At 37.0% G+C, this 20,442-nt stretch overlaps 1 protein-coding gene across 1 annotated transcript in view; it reads right to left on the bottom strand.

The window, feature by feature from the left end:
- LOC108977474 overlaps positions 1–20,442 on the bottom strand; it is a gene marked incomplete at its 3' end in the record, with an annotated part of 158,984 nt that overhangs the window by 79,640 nt on the left and 58,902 nt on the right.

The raw sequence follows: 20,442 nt of genomic DNA, 5'->3' as shown, positions 1-20,442 counted from the left end.
AAAAAAAACCGTGAAACATGGCGGTTCATCGGTGATGGTGTGGGGTTGCTTCACGTCATCAGGCGTTGACCCGATTGTTAAAATAGACGGGAAAATGACAGGTGAAATGTACAAAGGAATACTGGAGARCAATTTAGACGGTGATTATGTGGACAACTTACCGTTAGCTTAGATTTTCCAGCACGATAACGACCCCAAACGCTGCTCGCGGGTCGTTAAAACTTGGATACGTAGTCGAAATATTAAAATTCTGGATTGGCCAGCTGAAAGTCCGGACCTAAACCCCATAGAAAACCTATGGGGGTTTATAAAAAGAGCCGTAGCTGCACGAGAACCTCGCAACAATGGTTCTTTATGGGTAATAATACAGGCAGAGTGGTACAAAATAAGTCCCGCTCAATGCTACTTTAGTCCAAACAATGCCTAAGCGATGTAGTGAGGTGCTACGTAATAAAGGTTATTCAACTAAGTGTTAGTCTTAGGTAAGGTAAAACTGCAAAAAAATGTCGTATACTACGAATAACTACATTTTTCTTTAGGTGACTTAATTATATGAGCACAACAACATGGATGAGTTAAGCGAATGAACGCAATATTTTTATTATTTTAGAAGTTAAATAAAAAATAAGTATTATGTTTTGAACTGAATTAAAATTTCTTCCATTTTTTGTAAAATTAAATTTCATTCCTGTATCATAGAAGTTGCTTTGAATAAACTTTCGTACTGTTACTCCTCTATATCATCTGTAATATATTCTCTCGTATATTTAACTCTGTTCAGAGACTCGCTGCGCTGTGCATAACGTCAGCTTTAAGAATAATTCCAACGGCGGCTCTTGAATTGGTACTAAACCTGCCACCTATAGACATCTTCACCGAAAATCGCTCAGCAAAATCGACGGAACGACTACTGGCTGTAGTAGAATTTACATATAGAATCTTCGGACATTGCTCGTTGGGTAATGGCGGTTGGGCAAACACCGACTACATGATTCCACTTTTCAACTGTGAAAGAAGATTCAAAGTAAACATAGACGAAGATGGCTAGCGTAAAGGTATTTTAGGTACAAGTAACACTTTAAACATCTGCATCATATACATACATGGCTCGAAAATGAACGATGGAGTTGATATGGGAATATACTGTCCAGAGTTAGGCATAATATAGTATAATAATAGTATATTTTAATCTGAGGCCATTGTTATTGCGAAAGCCGTGGAGCAAGCCCCTAATGTACCTGCCGGTAATTCCAAAGTCAACGTCGACGTAGACAGCCAAGAAGCAATCAAGAGAGTAACCTTCTTTCGCATATCGAACAGAAGTGTCTTGCAAAGCAGGTCAGCAGTGCAAAGTGTTGCCAGAAGCAAGCAACTTCACTTTTACTGGGTGCCATGCCACAAAGGAATCGAGGCGAAAAAGTTATCAACATTGGAAAACCTATGCACTGGCTATACGACAATCTCGACAGAAGCATGGTAAAGAAAACCAAACTCGAGGAAACGAGCTACCTGGGTGAAAAACTGCAGAAGTCATGTGCAAAACGGTAGATCGGAAGGATGACTACTCCTCATACACTTAGCAACTGAGCTCCATCTGGTATTGCAAAGGAACAAGACTGCTCTGTGCTTATTGGCCTACCAGATTCACCTAACTATATTTAAGTAGTCTGTATTAAATATACATTTTACAGGCAGCGATAATATATAAATTTATTACGATATGAAATTTAAAAAAATTCATTGCGACAAAAAATTTATTAAGAAAGTAAACTCCTACGACTATAACACTAAACTCCCACAAATTATGCGCTCCTAAATTAACAAATTAACCAGCTTTTAACTCAACTCAACTCAATAAAAGTCATTTGCAATTTATTGTTAATTTTCTCGCATAACTTGTTGTTGTCACCACATTTAGGCGCACGCCGCTGTGTGCCATATCACATTGTGACAAATAACAAATTATTCATGTGTATACTGGAACACGCGCCGGCAAGCACATGTTAATCCAAGTACAGGTAAGTAAAGCCATATTCTTAAGCATGCGTGTGTGTGCCTGTGTGTGCATACATATGTACGAATATGAAGCACGTTGCCGATGAAGACCACGCCATTGACGCCTAGACAAGCAATGCAACACAAATTTTCCGAATGAATGCATCACTGCCACTGTTGGCGATTTCTGCTGTCGCTATCAGTATTTTTGCTGTTCCTATTGTTGTAGACAATGCACGGCGCTACATGCTACACACACAATGCCAGATATATGCGAAGTGGCACTGACGGCTGCCACTTCAAATTCAAATGCCACATATCAGCGAGAATATTATTCCAGCATATGTGAGAATGGCAAGGCAAAAAGTGCTTTAAAAACAGTAAAAACAACAAGAAGCAATGTAGTTATGTTACAACAACAACAACAACAATTTTACAGACCAGTACGCAAGCATGTATGCAAATTATTTGCGTGCGTGTGCTTTATGTTAGTTATGTTGCAAGTTGCCGCTTTGCATATTTTAAACTTGCCACCGTCAAGCTTGTGGGAAGTTGTGGCAGCCACATGCTACAAACGCTTACATGTGCGTTGAGTGAGCAGTTGTTGGGCGCAAAGTAAAAGAATTGTTGGATGTCAGTTGAAAATTTATTTATAAACCACAGAATGACTTGCGTTGCATTGCGGCTTTTTGCGGACTCCGCCAATGCTGCCTCTTGCCGCACTGGCTTGCGCTTGCCGCAAACGCACTTTTATGGTTACTGTTGTTGCAATTGCGTTCTAAATGAATGCACCGCTGAGTGACGGCACAAAAAACAATAGCAACAACAAAATCATATAACAAAAAACAATAGCAAAAGAAATTAACAACAAAAGCAACGAAGTAATATAAAAAATGACAGCGTTCACTTTGCGCCGACTTGATTCCGATGCGTCGGAATTGAATTGATACTGAGTTGCGGTCGGCCAACAACAACAACAATAACTTGCACACATCTACAACAACAAAGCTGAAGTAAATCACGCACTTAAGCAACGCCTTGGTAGTTATGCGTTTATGCAACAAATCGTTGCAAATGAACAATAAGAATAGAAGGTAATAAATTTGCGCAAACTTCCCAAACCACATTCACAACCACAGTCGCGGACTTTGCCGCGCCTAACGCCGAGAAGCAAGTAGCCAGCAGTTGCACCAGCGCGGGTTTTTCTCTTCTTCTTTGCCCAGCAATCAAGCAGTAGCGACATTCAAGCTACGTGCTTTCGCAAGCGACAAGCAGACAGATAGCCAGACAGACAGAGCGACTGACAACTCCCCCAGGGAGTAACTAACCAACCCAAATCAGTGGAATCTCGACGCAGCGCTTTTGTTTGCGTGCACAATAAAACGAAAATGAAATTGATCGAAAATGAAATGCAAAAAAAAAAAATGGTGAAACAATCAGTGATTTGGAATGCCACATGCACGCAGCATACACACATTCACTAACATATAAGCTACACCACCCGTTTTTCGCACGCATCACAATGCGCCTGCGCAACCGCTAACGACGATCACATGCGTCAAACCACTGCAGCGCAGATGATGAAGTGATTTTACAGCGTAAATAGACAAAATGATGGATGATTTTTCGTTGCTTGCCGATCCTCTCTTCCCAGCTGGTTTTAGTTGCTCTGCAAGTTATGCGTAAATAAAATAAATACTTGCTTAGTTGCTTTGGCTTTGGTGACTACTGCGCCACCATTGTCTATGCGTTGGAGACGACGACTCCCTTTTATAGCATAAATTGTTATAAATGACAGTTATGTTGAGAAATAAGTCATTTGAGTTGTGCAAATGCGGCGACGAATCTAATTAAATACTCGTACATTACATTGTGACGGCGGAAAAAAAAACGTAGGCAAGAGAGACAACTCGTCAGGGCGCGTCTGATTTATGATCAATTTCAGTTGTTTTACATTATACTATATTATTTTTTTGTGCGAAACTTGTAAACGTGCTTGGGAGAAAGGAAATTTATTGGATATTTTGCCGGTGAATGCACTTTTCTATTATTTTCTTGTAATAAGGAAGCGATCGTTTGAAGCACATAACTTTATTGCTACTCATTCTCTCAACTTCCAGATATTGTCTTGTCTATGATCAATGTGACATAAGTCGTAATTTATATACTAGAAAGTAAGTTCTTCAACTAATTTATAAAAAGTTCGATAGTATTCGTCTTTCATATTTTGGACTAAACATATTGATTATTTAATGATTACAGTATTGATCCACAGATGAAACGTTTAGCCTCAAGGGTATTGGATGGATAAAAATCAAAATATATTTAGCAATTGAACAAAATATTACTTCTTCATTCACAACGGCAAAAATAACACCATAAGCATTCGAAATTTGTAAGCTATTCTGATCTCATGTAGGATAAAGTATTTTTCAACTGCTGATAGGTTAGGTTAGAATACGTTAATCTGGTAAACCAATAAGTCCCACATAAACCAGTTCTGGCCCTTGCGATACCATATAGATTTAAGTTCTTATGTCCAAGAGGAATATTTATCCTTTAATATGCCTTGGGCTTGACACGAGTTTTAGCAAACTCTACGGACACACTATCGTTACCTCCTCTATTGTATCATACAATGGCGACCCCGGATGCTTATAGCGTAGTCTTGCCAATGCGGGACAAGCGCACAACTGATGTTTCATTGTTGCACTGGTGCCCTGCTCTAGATATTTCCCGCATTCTTCTCGAACTGTTAACCCCATTACAGTGACCAGTTAGTATTTTCATTATGTTCCTATAGTCTCCTCTATCGAGTATCAATAGAAATTTTTTGTATTTCCGTTCTAGCGTTTTGCACAAAACTTTTGCAGTTATGCGCCCAGGTAGGTCGTTCCATCGGGTTTTGATTTGCTTTACCATACTTCGGTCCAGATCGTCGTATAGACAATGCATGGGTTTTTGCAGCTAATACCATACTATGTTTTTTAGAGTAACATTTTCTAGATAAGCCTAGATAAGGATAGATATTAGCTAATGAAAGTCGTGTGCTTCACGTAAAAGAATCATGCATAGAGAATGCCTATGGAGTTTTTCTGAATAACTACGAGAAGATTCAGAAAACCCACATATTCATACACACAGATAGCCAAGGGAGATTCTCAAAGCCTACATACACATGTACGCAGATAGCTAAGCGGTATTGCTAGCCTTATCGTTGACAAAGGTTAATACCAGATTTTTGAATTATGGATACCAAAAAAATGTAGGGAAGCTTTATTCTCAGAGACAGGTCAAGTGCCTCTTGGACTTGTTAAATAGGTCCAGAAAAAGTACATACAGACCTAAATATATTAAGGTCATTGGCAACATATATTTTTAACGCATATAGAATTTTTGTCAGCTGCAAACTGAAAGGGATTTTAGAAAACAAGAAAGATAGTGTAGAACATCTCCATAAGTTCCCAGCTCTATCACAAACCCGAGATAGAACTCTTGGGATATATCAGGTGTTCAACCGTAAATGTCTATGTCAAAAAGCTTGAAAGAGGTAAGTGGTTTCATTTGGGGGCATCATATGGTTCGCACGCAACGACAAACGAGGTAGCAAGATTATAATTGACTTAGGATAGGGTATCAAGATTACGTATCTAGCGCTATTTGAGCACGAAGAGGGCGTACAAGAACTTGAGAATATGATATGAAAGTGAATGTAGAAAATTGTCTGAATTGGGTTGCCAGACTTGTGTCGCCCTTGTGTGTATGTAAACAAATCAACCGCAATTTCAACACTTTTCAATAATCAACAATCGAAATATTTATTAAATAAATTATGCAAAAAACAAATTACCAACATATTTACTTTACGCCTTCATGCCTATTCACATAGACAACAATATGTAAATAGTAAATAATTTTCCTTTTGTTTACACAAAATTGCAAATTGACCATAACAGAGATTTTATTAAACAAAACGACATGAAAACTCGACTGGACAGCGCATAAATGATGTGTGAATGACAGAAAACAATTCAGTAAGACAGAAATAATAATAAAGAAAGAGAAAATTACCAAACGAAGAATGGCGTACGAAAACTTAATGTATGTAAAAAGGGTACTAAAAACGCTTTTTCAATTAAATCGAAGCATAAAATTGTACAACGTGCTCATTAAAGTGGCAAGGCCAAGGCAGTCGCTTTACCATGAAGGAAAACATTTAACAAAGGAGTAAGGCTGACGGAAATTATAGGTAGATATGAACCACGGGCGGCACACACCGCGGCGTTTGCGCTTACTGCGATCGGTAAATGCAACGCTATTAAATAGGTGTATATAATATACCATATATTTATGTATATATATATATATATGGGTTAGAGCATCCTCTTGGCTTCTGGTTGGCTCATTGTTTGCGCGCTCCACAGGAATTGGCTGTGGCCACATTTTTGCCAACAATAAACCACCCGCGGTGAGCTTTTTCTACGCACGAGCTTCTTGACGGCCACTGTGCCGTGTCGCGTCGGCTAGATAGGCCGGGTGTGGAATAGATGCTAGGCAACCCTAGTGCTGCACATTGGTGTAGTGTGGGTAAATAGTTGATAATAAATCAATGCATTAATGGAAATGAGATTTTTGGCCTTATTGCGTAGAGAAATGTTTAATAAAGTAGTAAATAAATATATGTATGCATATAGTACAACGCTGGTTAAAATCTTTAGGTAAAGGGATTCATCCTCACAAAAAAGGTTTCGAATGATTTAACTTGGGCAGCTGAGGGCGCTGATGCTTTGCTATGCTCAAACTACTGAATATGGTTTAAAAGACCCTTAAAAATCGACAAACTTCCATAGAAACTTCATTGTAATATTCGAACTACTACAACATACATATAGTTGACACATAAACTGAACGATCGGATTTAAGTTCTTTTATAGAAAACTTTTGAATCTGTTGATATATCTTCACGAAATTGGACATGGATTATTATCCAAGGCATTGATGCAATCTACAAAAAATTTGTTGTGATCGGATCACTATAGGATATAGCTGTCAAATAAACTGAACGATCAGACTTAAATTCTTGTATAGAAAACTTTTTTGTTTGAAGAGATATCTTCACGAAATTTGACATAAATTATTGTCCAAGGTATCAGAGCAATCTTAGAAGAAATTGTTGTGATCGGATAACTATAGCATAATGCGACCATACAAGTTGACCGGTCAAAATTAAGTCCTTTAAGGCACGCTTCGTATTTTTGAGTGGAATTATAGCTTCGGTGCAACGTAAGTTCACTTTTTTTCCTAATTCTATTTTAAATTGAATTTATTTTCGAAAAATTCAGTAAATGTCTTTAAAAAATAAAAAAAAGTTTATTAAAATCGAATCGGTCGGATCGCCAAAAATACTAAAAAATCGCAGAAAAATACATTAAAATGTCCCTCTAAATTCAAAAAAAAAAAAAAAAAATGTACACACTTTTTACCACCACACACACCACTGTGCCGCGCCGCACCTGTCTCTTATACACATCTAGATGTGTATAAGAGACAGTCACAATAGTCAAAGCAAAACAAAAAAAAAACATTTACAAACAAAACAATGTACCGAAACCACAAAGCTTGACAGCACTTTACTCTATTTGTCCGTAATTTTGAAAGCTCATTAGTAGCTGTCACTTACAAAAAAGCTATGTAATTATTAATAAACAAACAAATACACCAAGTGCTTGTACCAAAAAAAAAAAAAATTAAATATTTGAGTCCAAAAAATTAAAAAGTACACACAGAGGAATACAACAAAATTACAACAAAGAAAAACGCATTTGTGTCGCTTCAATCATAAAAAAGCGCACAGTCTGTCAAATGCATACATCAAAACAACTGAAGCGCGCTAAACAGTGTTGCATTGACGCGCCAAGATGGGAGTTGCACGAAATTTATCAGTGGCGTACAAAGACGACGGCGCAGCGAAGTTAATTTTTCCGCTTTTTCGATATTGTGGGGACAGACAATGCAACCACATAGTTCAATTGAAGGGAGCTATGTACATTGATGAAACCAAACTGGTGGGAGGTGGCATACTGGAGCGCACTCCGTGTCTGCTACTGTTTAACGGCGGCGTTTGCTTGATTTTTTCGCATGACTCTGCAGCAAATTGAAATAAAATAATGGTAAATATAAAGAAGTGGCAACTAAGCGTCTGCCACAGGCTGAAAGGCAGGAAAGGTCGTTGGTAGACAAACTCGTAGGGAAGCTTAAGATTACGTTTATGCTATTTTGTCGCTTTTTTAATACCCTGAACAGTATAACAGTGTATAATAAGTTTACCATGATGTTTACCGGAAATGGGACGTCAGAGACTATATAAATAAATGATCAGAAGACGAGCTGAGTGCATTTAGTCACATAGTATGTATATAAGCGAACCAGTCTCTCAGCTGTTGAGATATTGTTCTGAAATCCTGCTCACGTCTTTCTCTTACCAAGAACCTGATTACTTATGGGAACCGCTAATATTTGATAACCATATCATATAGCTGTCGTAGGAAATGTGAGTTAAAACTCAACTCCTCGTATGGAAAACTTTTTTGTTTGACAAGATATCTTCACAAAATTTTGTGTAGTTTAATACTAAAGATATCTCTAGCATCTCCGAAGAAATGGTTAAAATCGGACTGCTATAACATACAGCTGCCATACAAGTTGCATGCTCGGAATTAAGTCCTTGTATGGAAAATTTTTTTGTTTGACAAGATATCTTCACAAAATTTTGTTTAGCTTAATACTAAAGATATGTCTAGCATCCCCGAAGAAATGGTTAAAATCGGACTGCTATAACATACAGCTGCCATACAAGTTGCATGCTCGGAATTAAGTCCTTGTATGGAAAACTTTTTTGTTTGACAAGCTGTCTTCACAAAATTTTGTGTAGTTTAATATTGCATATATCTTGATCTCTTCGCAGATAAATGGCTTAAATCGAACTACTATAGCATACAGCTGCCATACAAATTGAACAATCGGAATAAAATTCTTATATGGAGATTTTTTTTAGTTGACAAGATATCTACACAAAATTTGGTATAGATTATTAACTAAAGCAACTGCATCCAACTTCGGAGAAATGATTTAGATCGGACTACTAAAGCATGTATGTAACTACCATATAAACTGACCGATCAAAATCAGTATAAAAATCTTTTCATTCCCTTTAATGCTCCTATCAAGGGTATTATAGGTATTATTTTTTTTTTTTTCTTTCATTTTTGAGGGTGTTAGTGCAGCCATTTGCACGTTTGTGAGGAAGTGCTGCATGTTGCAAACAGAAAAGCATTTTATAGTAGGCCCTCTGACTGCGGGGTTAATGTCAGCGTTACGGCAATACAAAACCCCATATAAACTATAAAATACACAAGTATGTGGCACATGTAGAGACCACATATTATTTCGCCGACAGCCACTTTTCGCTCTTGTTGCTGCCAATTTACAGCAAAATTTCAATTATTTATTTCATGCTCTTAAATGCACGGCATCTTTTTTTCTTGGCAGCTCTTCACTTGTGTGGGTGCAGATTTTTTATAATTAACGCGCTTGCATTTTTAGCCCATCTTGCCAGTTGAAACATGGTGTTGCACTTACTTTCATACATATAAAGAAATAAAATAAAAAATTATCTTTATGTGTGCTCCGTGTTGGTTCATGTCATTGCATTTTCTTTTTTGGTTTTGTACTCTTTACACAACTTTGGTGCATGTAAATGAGCGCTCTGTTTTGCACGCGACGGACATTCCCATGCATCTCTATTTTCTTGCAATGCATGTCTGCTGCATCTTCGTGTGACCAACTTAGCGCTGCAAGCAAGGCGCTCGCTATTTTAGTTTTTCCTTGTACTTGCTTCGTATCTTTGTTTGTTCTCTTGTCGTTCATTATTTCGACATCATGTTTTTTTTCTGTTTTTGGGGCTTTAATAAATTTCCGTGTCAAATTTTTAATGAGTTGTGCTTTCACATTTGTCACCCACTTCCCCAAAAAGCGGTGCTTTGCTATGCAATTTTTCAATTAATGAACAGCAACTGCTGCTGGTCGGCGATATTATAATATTATTAACGGCTTTTATATACATGTGCTCAAGAAAGGATTGTTTTTTGTATAATTAAGTACTTGATTTGGAAGGAAAAATTACTCAAAATATGAAATTTTATGATTTTTAAACATTTAGGTGCTTATAAATCTATGGCTGCCGCAGCGCTGATACATAATATTATATGTTATGGGAAAAAGAGTAAGTTTTACCAAATTTAATATCTACAAGAAGAGAACTGAATCATTTGATTTATCGATATATATATTTATTATTAAATGAACCTCAAAATATAGATTTTGATTTGAAATTGCATACATGTGTTTATGCTATATATGTATAAAATTTTCCAGAGCAGCATTTTTGTTAGTACTCTTATATGAATCCATAATTAAAGTATTAATGCATTAGTTTACCAAAATTATATCGATAACTTATGAACATTAGCGATACGATTTTGGGCAAACTAAAATAATATTGATATATATTTCGATAACTATTGATAACATTTTTAGAAATTAAGCTCAAAAATTATCGATATCATATTTATATATTATGCTCAAATATCAATATATAATATCCATTTCATGCGTTATCGATAGATATTTTCAGAACTAAGCAGACAAATTATCGATAACTTATGAGCATTAGCGATACGTTGTTGGATAAATTAAGATGATAAATCAGCGATAACATTTTTTAAAAATTGAGCATAAATATCGATATGTTTTTTGATTATTATTGATAAATTTTTTACAAAATTAAGCTTAAAAATGATCGACATAATGTTTATTATTATGCACAAACATCGATATTTATTTCATGTGTTATCGATAATATTTTTTCATAATTATGCTCATAATTTATCGATAACATGATTTAAATATTTAGCACAAATAGCTTTTTTTTACTACGGATTTATATACATGCTCATAAATTATCGATAACTTGTTTGCAAAATTGAGCAATAACATCCAGGTTCAAAATAGTATTAGCGGTTTCAGAATTATCTGTAGAATAACTATAACTTTTCTGAAGATTGAGTTGTGCCACGATATACCTTGTGCTCATATAATTAAGTCATTCAGTACTTTTTTAAAACATGTAAAAAAAACAAGGTATATTTCTTTATGCAACATCCCTAATATTGCGCGAGAAAAAAGTTCCGTTATTCTAGGAACGCCACCGATTTACAGCGCATTCAAGTATTTTCGTTTGGGACAGTTTAAATGAATTTTCCATTTATTGTCAATTAAAGTGTGTTCACATAATTAAGTCATTCTGTTTGAAACGGGTAAATTAAAATTTTTTCGCCACAATTTACATCAATATTGTTCTTTTTTACTAAATTAAGTTATTCTTAACAAAATTTGTAGTCATTGTCGTCATGGGCAAGAATAAAAGCACAACTTCAAGCGAAAGAAGGGCCATATGAAGCCAAGAAAGACCACCCGTTCTGACGATAGGGCCTTAGTAAGGCTAAGTAAGTCTGATCCATTTTTAACCTCCACAGAAATTAGGGCTCAATTAGAGGAATACCACGGCGTACAAATATCTGCGAAAACTGTACGAAGACGACTACAAGAAAATTCATTGAATGGCCGTTTAGCAAGACGAAAACCTAACGTTCCAAAAAAAAAAAAATATTGAAAAGCGAAAAGCGTTTGCTAAGGACCATCTCTGGAAGGACTCTAAATTTTGGAATTTGGTGGTTTGGAGTGACGAATCCAAATTAAATGTATTTGGTAATGATGGGAAACCATATGTAAGACGACCCCCTTTGCAAGAACTCAATCCCAAATACACTAAAAAAAAACCGTGAAACATGGCGGTTCATCGGTGATGGTGTGGGGTTGCTTCACGTCATCAGGCGTTGACCCGATTGTTAAAATAGACGGGAAAATGACAGGTGAAATGTACAAAGGAATACTGGAGAACAATTTAGACGGTGATTATGTGGACAACTTACCGTTAGCTTAGATTTTCCAGCACGATAACGACCCCAAACGCTGCTCGCGGGTCGTTAAAACTTGGATACGTAGTCGAAATATTAAAATTCTGGATTGGCCAGCTGAAAGTCCGGACCTAAACCCCATAGAAAACCTATGGGGGTTTATAAAAAGAGCCGTAGCTGCACGAGAACCTCGCAACAATGGTTCTTTATGGGTAATAATACAGGCAGAGTGGTACAAAATAAGTCCCGCTCAATGCTACTTTAGTCCAAACAATGCCTAAGCGATGTAGTGAGGTGCTACGTAATAAAGGTTATTCAACTAAGTGTTAGTCTTAGGTAAGGTAAAACTGCAAAAAAATGTCGTATACTACGAATAACTACATTTTTCTTTAGGTGACTTAATTATATGAGCACAACAACATGGATGAGTTAAGCGAATGAACGCAATATTTTTATTATTTTAGAAGTTAAATAAAAAATAAGTATTATGTTTTGAACTGAATTAAAATTTCTTCCATTTTTTGTAAAATTAAATTTCATTCCTGTATCATAGAAGTTGCTTTGAATAAACTTTCGTACTGTTACTCCTCTATATCATCTGTAATATATTCTCTCGTATATTTAACTCTGTTCAGAGACTCGCTGCGCTGTGCATAACGTCAGCTTTAAGAATAATTCCAACGGCGGCTCTTGAATTGGTACTAAACCTGCCACCTATAGACATCTTCACCGAAAATCGCTCAGCAAAATCGACGGAACGACTACTGGCTGTAGTAGAATTTACATATAGAATCTTCGGACATTGCTCGTTGGGTAATGGCGGTTGGGCAAACACCGACTACATGATTCCACTTTTCAACTGTGAAAGAAGATTCAAAGTAAACATAGACGAAGATGGCTAGCGTAAAGGTATTTTAGGTACAAGTAACACTTTAAACATCTGCATCATATACATACATGGCTCGAAAATGAACGATGGAGTTGATATGGGAATATACTGTCCAGAGTTAGGCATAATATAGTATAATAATAGTATATTTTAATCTGAGGCCATTGTTATTGCGAAAGCCGTGGAGCAAGCCCCTAATGTACCTGCCGGTAATTCCAAAGTCAACGTCGACGTAGACAGCCAAGAAGCAATCAAGAGAGTAACCTTCTTTCGCATATCGAACAGAAGTGTCTTGCAAAGCAGGTCAGCAGTGCAAAGTGTTGCCAGAAGCAAGCAACTTCACTTTTACTGGGTGCCATGCCACAAAGGAATCGAGGCGAAAAAGTTATCAACATTGGAAAACCTATGCACTGGCTATACGACAATCTCGACAGAAGCATGGTAAAGAAAACCAAACTCGAGGAAACGAGCTACCTGGGTGAAAAACTGCAGAAGTCATGTGCAAAACGGTAGATCGGAAGGATGACTACTCCTCATACACTTAGCAACTGAGCTCCATCTGGTATTGCAAAGGAACAAGACTGCTCTGTGCTTATTGGCCTACCAGATTCACCTAACTATATTTAAGTAGTCTGTATTAAATATACATTTTACAGGCAGCGATAATATATAAATTTATTACGATATGAAATTTAAAAAAATTCATTGCGACAAAAAATTTATTAAGAAAGTAAACTCCTACGACTATAACACTAAACTCCCACAAATTATGCGCTCCTAAATTAACAAATTAACCAGCTTTTAACTCAACTCAACTCAATAAAAGTCATTTGCAATTTATTGTTAATTTTCTCGCATAACTTGTTGTTGTCACCACATTTAGGCGCACGCCGCTGTGTGCCATATCACATTGTGACAAATAACAAATTATTCATGTGTATACTGGAACACGCGCCGGCAAGCACATGTTAATCCAAGTACAGGTAAGTAAAGCCATATTCTTAAGCATGCGTGTGTGTGCCTGTGTGTGCATACATATGTACGAATATGAAGCACGTTGCCGATGAAGACCACGCCATTGACGCCTAGACAAGCAATGCAACACAAATTTTCCGAATGAATGCATCACTGCCACTGTTGGCGATTTCTGCTGTCGCTATCAGTATTTTTGCTGTTCCTATTGTTGTAGACAATGCACGGCGCTACATGCTACACACACAATGCCAGATATATGCGAAGTGGCACTGACGGCTGCCACTTCAAATTCAAATGCCACATATCAGCGAGAATATTATTCCAGCATATGTGAGAATGGCAAGGCAAAAAGTGCTTTAAAAACAGTAAAAACAACAAGAAGCAATGTAGTTATGTTACAACAACAACAACAACAATTTTACAGACCAGTACGCAAGCATGTATGCAAATTATTTGCGTGCGTGTGCTTTATGTTAGTTATGTTGCAAGTTGCCGCTTTGCATATTTTAAACTTGCCACCGTCAAGCTTGTGGGAAGTTGTGGCAGCCACATGCTACAAACGCTTACATGTGCGTTGAGTGAGCAGTTGTTGGGCGCAAAGTAAAAGAATTGTTGGATGTCAGTTGAAAATTTATTTATAAACCACAGAATGACTTGCGTTGCATTGCGGCTTTTTGCGGACTCCGCCAATGCTGCCTCTTGCCGCACTGGCTTGCGCTTGCCGCAAACGCACTTTTATGGTTACTGTTGTTGCAATTGCGTTCTAAATGAATGCACCGCTGAGTGACGGCACAAAAAACAATAGCAACAACAAAATCATATAACAAAAAACAATAGCAAAAGAAATTAACAACAAAAGCAACGAAGTAATATAAAAAATGACAGCGTTCACTTTGCGCCGACTTGATTCCGATGCGTCGGAATTGAATTGATACTGAGTTGCGGTCGGCCAACAACAACAACAATAACTTGCACACATCTACAACAACAAAGCTGAAGTAAATCACGCACTTAAGCAACGCCTTGGTAGTTATGCGTTTATGCAACAAATCGTTGCAAATGAACAATAAGAATAGAAGGTAATAAATTTGCGCAAACTTCCCAAACCACATTCACAACCACAGTCGCGGACTTTGCCGCGCCTAACGCCGAGAAGCAAGTAGCCAGCAGTTGCACCAGCGCGGGTTTTTCTCTTCTTCTTTGCCCAGCAATCAAGCAGTAGCGACATTCAAGCTACGTGCTTTCGCAAGCGACAAGCAGACAGATAGCCAGACAGACAGAGCGACTGACAACTCCCCCAGGGAGTAACTAACCAACCCAAATCAGTGGAATCTCGACGCAGCGCTTTTGTTTGCGTGCACAATAAAACGAAAATGAAATTGATCGAAAATGAAATGCAAAAAAAAAAAATGGTGAAACAATCAGTGATTTGGAATGCCACATGCACGCAGCATACACACATTCACTAACATATAAGCTACACCACCCGTTTTTCGCACGCATCACAATGCGCCTGCGCAACCGCTAACGACGATCACATGCGTCAAACCACTGCAGCGCAGATGATGAAGTGATTTTACAGCGTAAATAGACAAAATGATGGATGATTTTTCGTTGCTTGCCGATCCTCTCTTCCCAGCTGGTTTTAGTTGCTCTGCAAGTTATGCGTAAATAAAATAAATACTTGCTTAGTTGCTTTGGCTTTGGTGACTACTGCGCCACCATTGTCTATGCGTTGGAGACGACGACTCCCTTTTATAGCATAAATTGTTATAAATGACAGTTATGTTGAGAAATAAGTCATTTGAGTTGTGCAAATGCGGCGACGAATCTAATTAAATACTCGTACATTACATTGTGACGGCGGAAAAAAAAACGTAGGCAAGAGAGACAACTCGTCAGGGCGCGTCTGATTTATGATCAATTTCAGTTGTTTTACATTATACTATATTATTTTTTTGTGCGAAACTTGTAAACGTGCTTGGGAGAAAGGAAATTTATTGGATATTTTGCCGGTGAATGCACTTTTCTATTATTTTCTTGTAATAAGGAAGCGATCGTTTGAAGCACATAACTTTATTGCTACTCATTCTCTCAACTTCCAGATATTGTCTTGTCTATGATCAATGTGACATAAGTCGTAATTTATATACTAGAAAGTAAGTTCTTCAACTAATTTATAAAAAGTTCGATAGTATTCGTCTTTCATATTTTGGACTAAACATATTGATTATTTAATGATTACAGTATTGATCCACAGATGAAACGTTTAGCCTCAAGGGTATTGGATGGATAAAAATCAAAATATATTTAGCAATTGAACAAAATATTACTTCTTCATTCACAACGGCAAAAATAACACCATAAGCATTCGAAATTTGTAAGCTATTCTGATCTCATGTAGGATAAAGTATTTTTCAACTGCTGATAGGTTAGGTTAGAATACGTTAATCTGGTAAACCAATAAGTCCCACATAAACCAGTTCTGGCCCTTGCGATACCATATAGATTTAAGTTCTTATGTCCAAGAGGAATATTTATCCTTTAATATGCCTTGGGCTTGACACGAGTTTTAGCAAACTCTACGGACACACTATCGTTACCTCCTCTATTGTATCATACAATGGCGACCCCGGATGCTTATAGCGTAGTCTTGCCAATGCGGGACAAGCGCACAACTGATGTTTCATTGTTGCACTGGTGCCCTGCTCTAGATATTTCCCGCATTCTTCTCGAACTGTTAACCCCATTACAGTGACCAGTTAGTATTTTCATTATGTTCCTATAGTCTCCTCTATCGAGTATCAATAGAAATTTTTTGTATTTCCGTTCTAGCGTTTTGCACAAAACTTTTGCAGTTATGCGCCCAGGTAGGTCGTTCCATCGGGTTTTGATTTGCTTTACCATACTTCGGTCCAGATCGTCGTATAGACAATGCATGGGTTTTTGCAGCTAATACCATACTATGTTTTTTAGAGTAACATTTTCTAGATAAGCCTAGATAAGGATAGATATTAGCTAATGAAAGTCGTGTGCTTCACGTAAAAGAATCATGCATAGAGAATGCCTATGGAGTTTTTCTGAATAACTACGAGAAGATTCAGAAAACCCACATATTCATACACACAGATAGCCAAGGGAGATTCTCAAAGCCTACATACACATGTACGCAGATAGCTAAGCGGTATTGCTAGCCTTATCGTTGACAAAGGTTAATACCAGATTTTTGAATTATGGATACCAAAAAAATGTAGGGAAGCTTTATTCTCAGAGACAGGTCAAGTGCCTCTTGGACTTGTTAAATAGGTCCAGAAAAAGTACATACAGACCTAAATATATTAAGGTCATTGGCAACATATATTTTTAACGCATATAGAATTTTTGTCAGCTGCAAACTGAAAGGGATTTTAGAAAACAAGAAAGATAGTGTAGAACATCTCCATAAGTTCCCAGCTCTATCACAAACCCGAGATAGAACTCTTGGGATATATCAGGTGTTCAACCGTAAATGTCTATGTCAAAAAGCTTGAAAGAGGTAAGTGGTTTCATTTGGGGGCATCATATGGTTCGCACGCAACGACAAACGAGGTAGCAAGATTATAATTGACTTAGGATAGGGTATCAAGATTACGTATCTAGCGCTATTTGAGCACGAAGAGGGCGTACAAGAACTTGAGAATATGATATGAAAGTGAATGTAGAAAATTGTCTGAATTGGGTTGCCAGACTTGTGTCGCCCTTGTGTGTATGTAAACAAATCAACCGCAATTTCAACACTTTTCAATAATCAACAATCGAAATATTTATTAAATAAATTATGCAAAAAACAAATTACCAACATATTTACTTTACGCCTTCATGCCTATTCACATAGACAACAATATGTAAATAGTAAATAATTTTCCTTTTGTTTACACAAAATTGCAAATTGACCATAACAGAGATTTTATTAAACAAAACGACATGAAAACTCGACTGGACAGCGCATAAATGATGTGTGAATGACAGAAAACAATTCAGTAAGACAGAAATAATAATAAAGAAAGAGAAAATTACCAAACGAAGAATGGCGTACGAAAACTTAATGTATGTAAAAAGGGTACTAAAAACGCTTTTTCAATTAAATCGAAGCATAAAATTGTACAACGTGCTCATTAAAGTGGCAAGGCCAAGGCAGTCGCTTTACCATGAAGGAAAACATTTAACAAAGGAGTAAGGCTGACGGAAATTATAGGTAGATATGAACCACGGGCGGCACACACCGCGGCGTTTGCGCTTACTGCGATCGGTAAATGCAACGCTATTAAATAGGTGTATATAATATACCATATATTTATGTATATATATATATATATGGGTTAGAGCATCCTCTTGGCTTCTGGTTGGCTCATTGTTTGCGCGCTCCACAGGAATTGGCTGTGGCCACATTTTTGCCAACAATAAACCACCCGCGGTGAGCTTTTTCTACGCACGAGCTTCTTGACGGCCACTGTGCCGTGTCGCGTCGGCTAGATAGGCCGGGTGTGGAATAGATGCTAGGCAACCCTAGTGCTGCACATTGGTGTAGTGTGGGTAAATAGTTGATAATAAATCAATGCATTAATGGAAATGAGATTTTTGGCCTTATTGCGTAGAGAAATGTTTAATAAAGTAGTAAATAAATATATGTATGCATATAGTACAACGCTGGTTAAAATCTTTAGGTAAAGGGATTCATCCTCACAAAAAAGGTTTCGAATGATTTAACTTGGGCAGCTGAGGGCGCTGATGCTTTGCTATGCTCAAACTACTGAATATGGTTTAAAAGACCCTTAAAAATCGACAAACTTCCATAGAAACTTCATTGTAATATTCGAACTACTACAACATACATATAGTTGACACATAAACTGAACGATCGGATTTAAGTTCTTTTATAGAAAACTTTTGAATCTGTTGATATATCTTCACGAAATTGGACATGGATTATTATCCAAGGCATTGATGCAATCTACAAAAAATTTGTTGTGATCGGATCACTATAGGATATAGCTGTCAAATAAACTGAACGATCAGACTTAAATTCTTGTATAGAAAACTTTTTTGTTTGAAGAGATATCTTCACGAAATTTGACATAAATTATTGTCCAAGGTATCAGAGCAATCTTAGAAGAAATTGTTGTGATCGGATAACTATAGCATAATGCGACCATACAAGTTGACCGGTCAAAATTAAGTCCTTTAAGGCACGCTTCGTATTTTTGAGTGGAATTATAGCTTCGGTGCAACGTAAGTTCACTTTTTTTCCTAATTCTATTTTAAATTGAATTTATTTTCGAAAAATTCAGTAAATGTCTTTAAAAAATAAAAAAAAGTTTATTAAAATCGAATCGGTCGGATCGCCAAAAATACTAAAAAATCGCAGAAAAATACATTAAAATGTCCCTCTAAATTCAAAAAAAAAAAAAAAAATGTACACACTTTTTACCACCACACACACCACTGTGCCGCGCCGCACAGAGGCGTACGTGCCTGCCACTTTAACTTGGCGTAAAGCATTTTGCATTAAACGAGAGGCGCATAAATACACTCGCTTCTTTAATATTTCGTTCATTTCTGTGGCTACGCTTCAATGTCAATTAATGACGCACCGCTATGACGCAGCTGTTGTTTGCTGTTGCACCCACTGTGCGGCTAAACTATTTGGTGGCATGATTGGTTTCCTGTTGATTGGATTGGCAGCAAAGAGCAAACGCTGCGGCGTAGCACAATAATAATTGTGTATGTAAGCGGAAAGGTGCAGTGCGGTGCGGTGCGGAGGGGATTACCGGTCCAGGTCCATCTCCAGCAAAGGAGTGTGCACCAGGAAGCTACCGCTGCTGCTTGAGAGTAGTGAAGCTGCAACATGCGATGCCATGCTGTGTGTTATTTTCAGACACTGTGCACATCGCAGCTTCGTTGGCTGCATCCTGCATGTGGCAGGCAGGCACACCGCTACGGCGACGTGTCGGCAAAGAGTTAAAATTAATGTGCATGCGTTGCTGATTTTCAGCCGGCGCACTGCTCTCCTCCCCGCAACGCCGTAAGTCAGCTCTCTATTAGAGAGGTAATTTTTTATAGCTGCCTTAGCCAGAATTTTTGTTGTTGTTGTGCACACCTTCTTGCGGTCAATGGACTTTCGGGTTGGGTAGCGAGCGCAAGTTTCCGCTAGGTTTTGTTAATTTTTAAAGAAATTAAAGAATTTGTAGCAAGTAAAGTAAAAAATAAATGTAAAAACTTTATGGAACATTTTATTAAAATAATTTCGAAAGATTCCCAAAATGACATTAAATAAAATTAATAAAAATTATTTTACTTTGAAAATGTACGAAAATTTATTAATTTTTCAACCAAATTTCGTTGTTATTTTGAGCATTATTCTTACTAACTTAATTTTTAAAATCAATTCCCAAAATATAATTTTTTAAGAAATAAACTTTCATTAGAAAACTGTAATTAATTAAATATTTGCAAAAAAATGCTAGAATTAAAATAAATTATTTCCTATTATTTTATTAATAAATAAAATTT

This window comes from Bactrocera latifrons, unplaced genomic scaffold, assembly GCF_001853355.1.
Source record: "Bactrocera latifrons isolate USDA-ARS-PBARC rearing strain unplaced genomic scaffold, ASM185335v1 scaffold_9, whole genome shotgun sequence".
NCBI classification, from domain to species: Eukaryota; Metazoa; Arthropoda; class Insecta; order Diptera; family Tephritidae; genus Bactrocera; species Bactrocera latifrons.
This window is presented reverse-complemented; position numbering and strand designations above follow the sequence as displayed.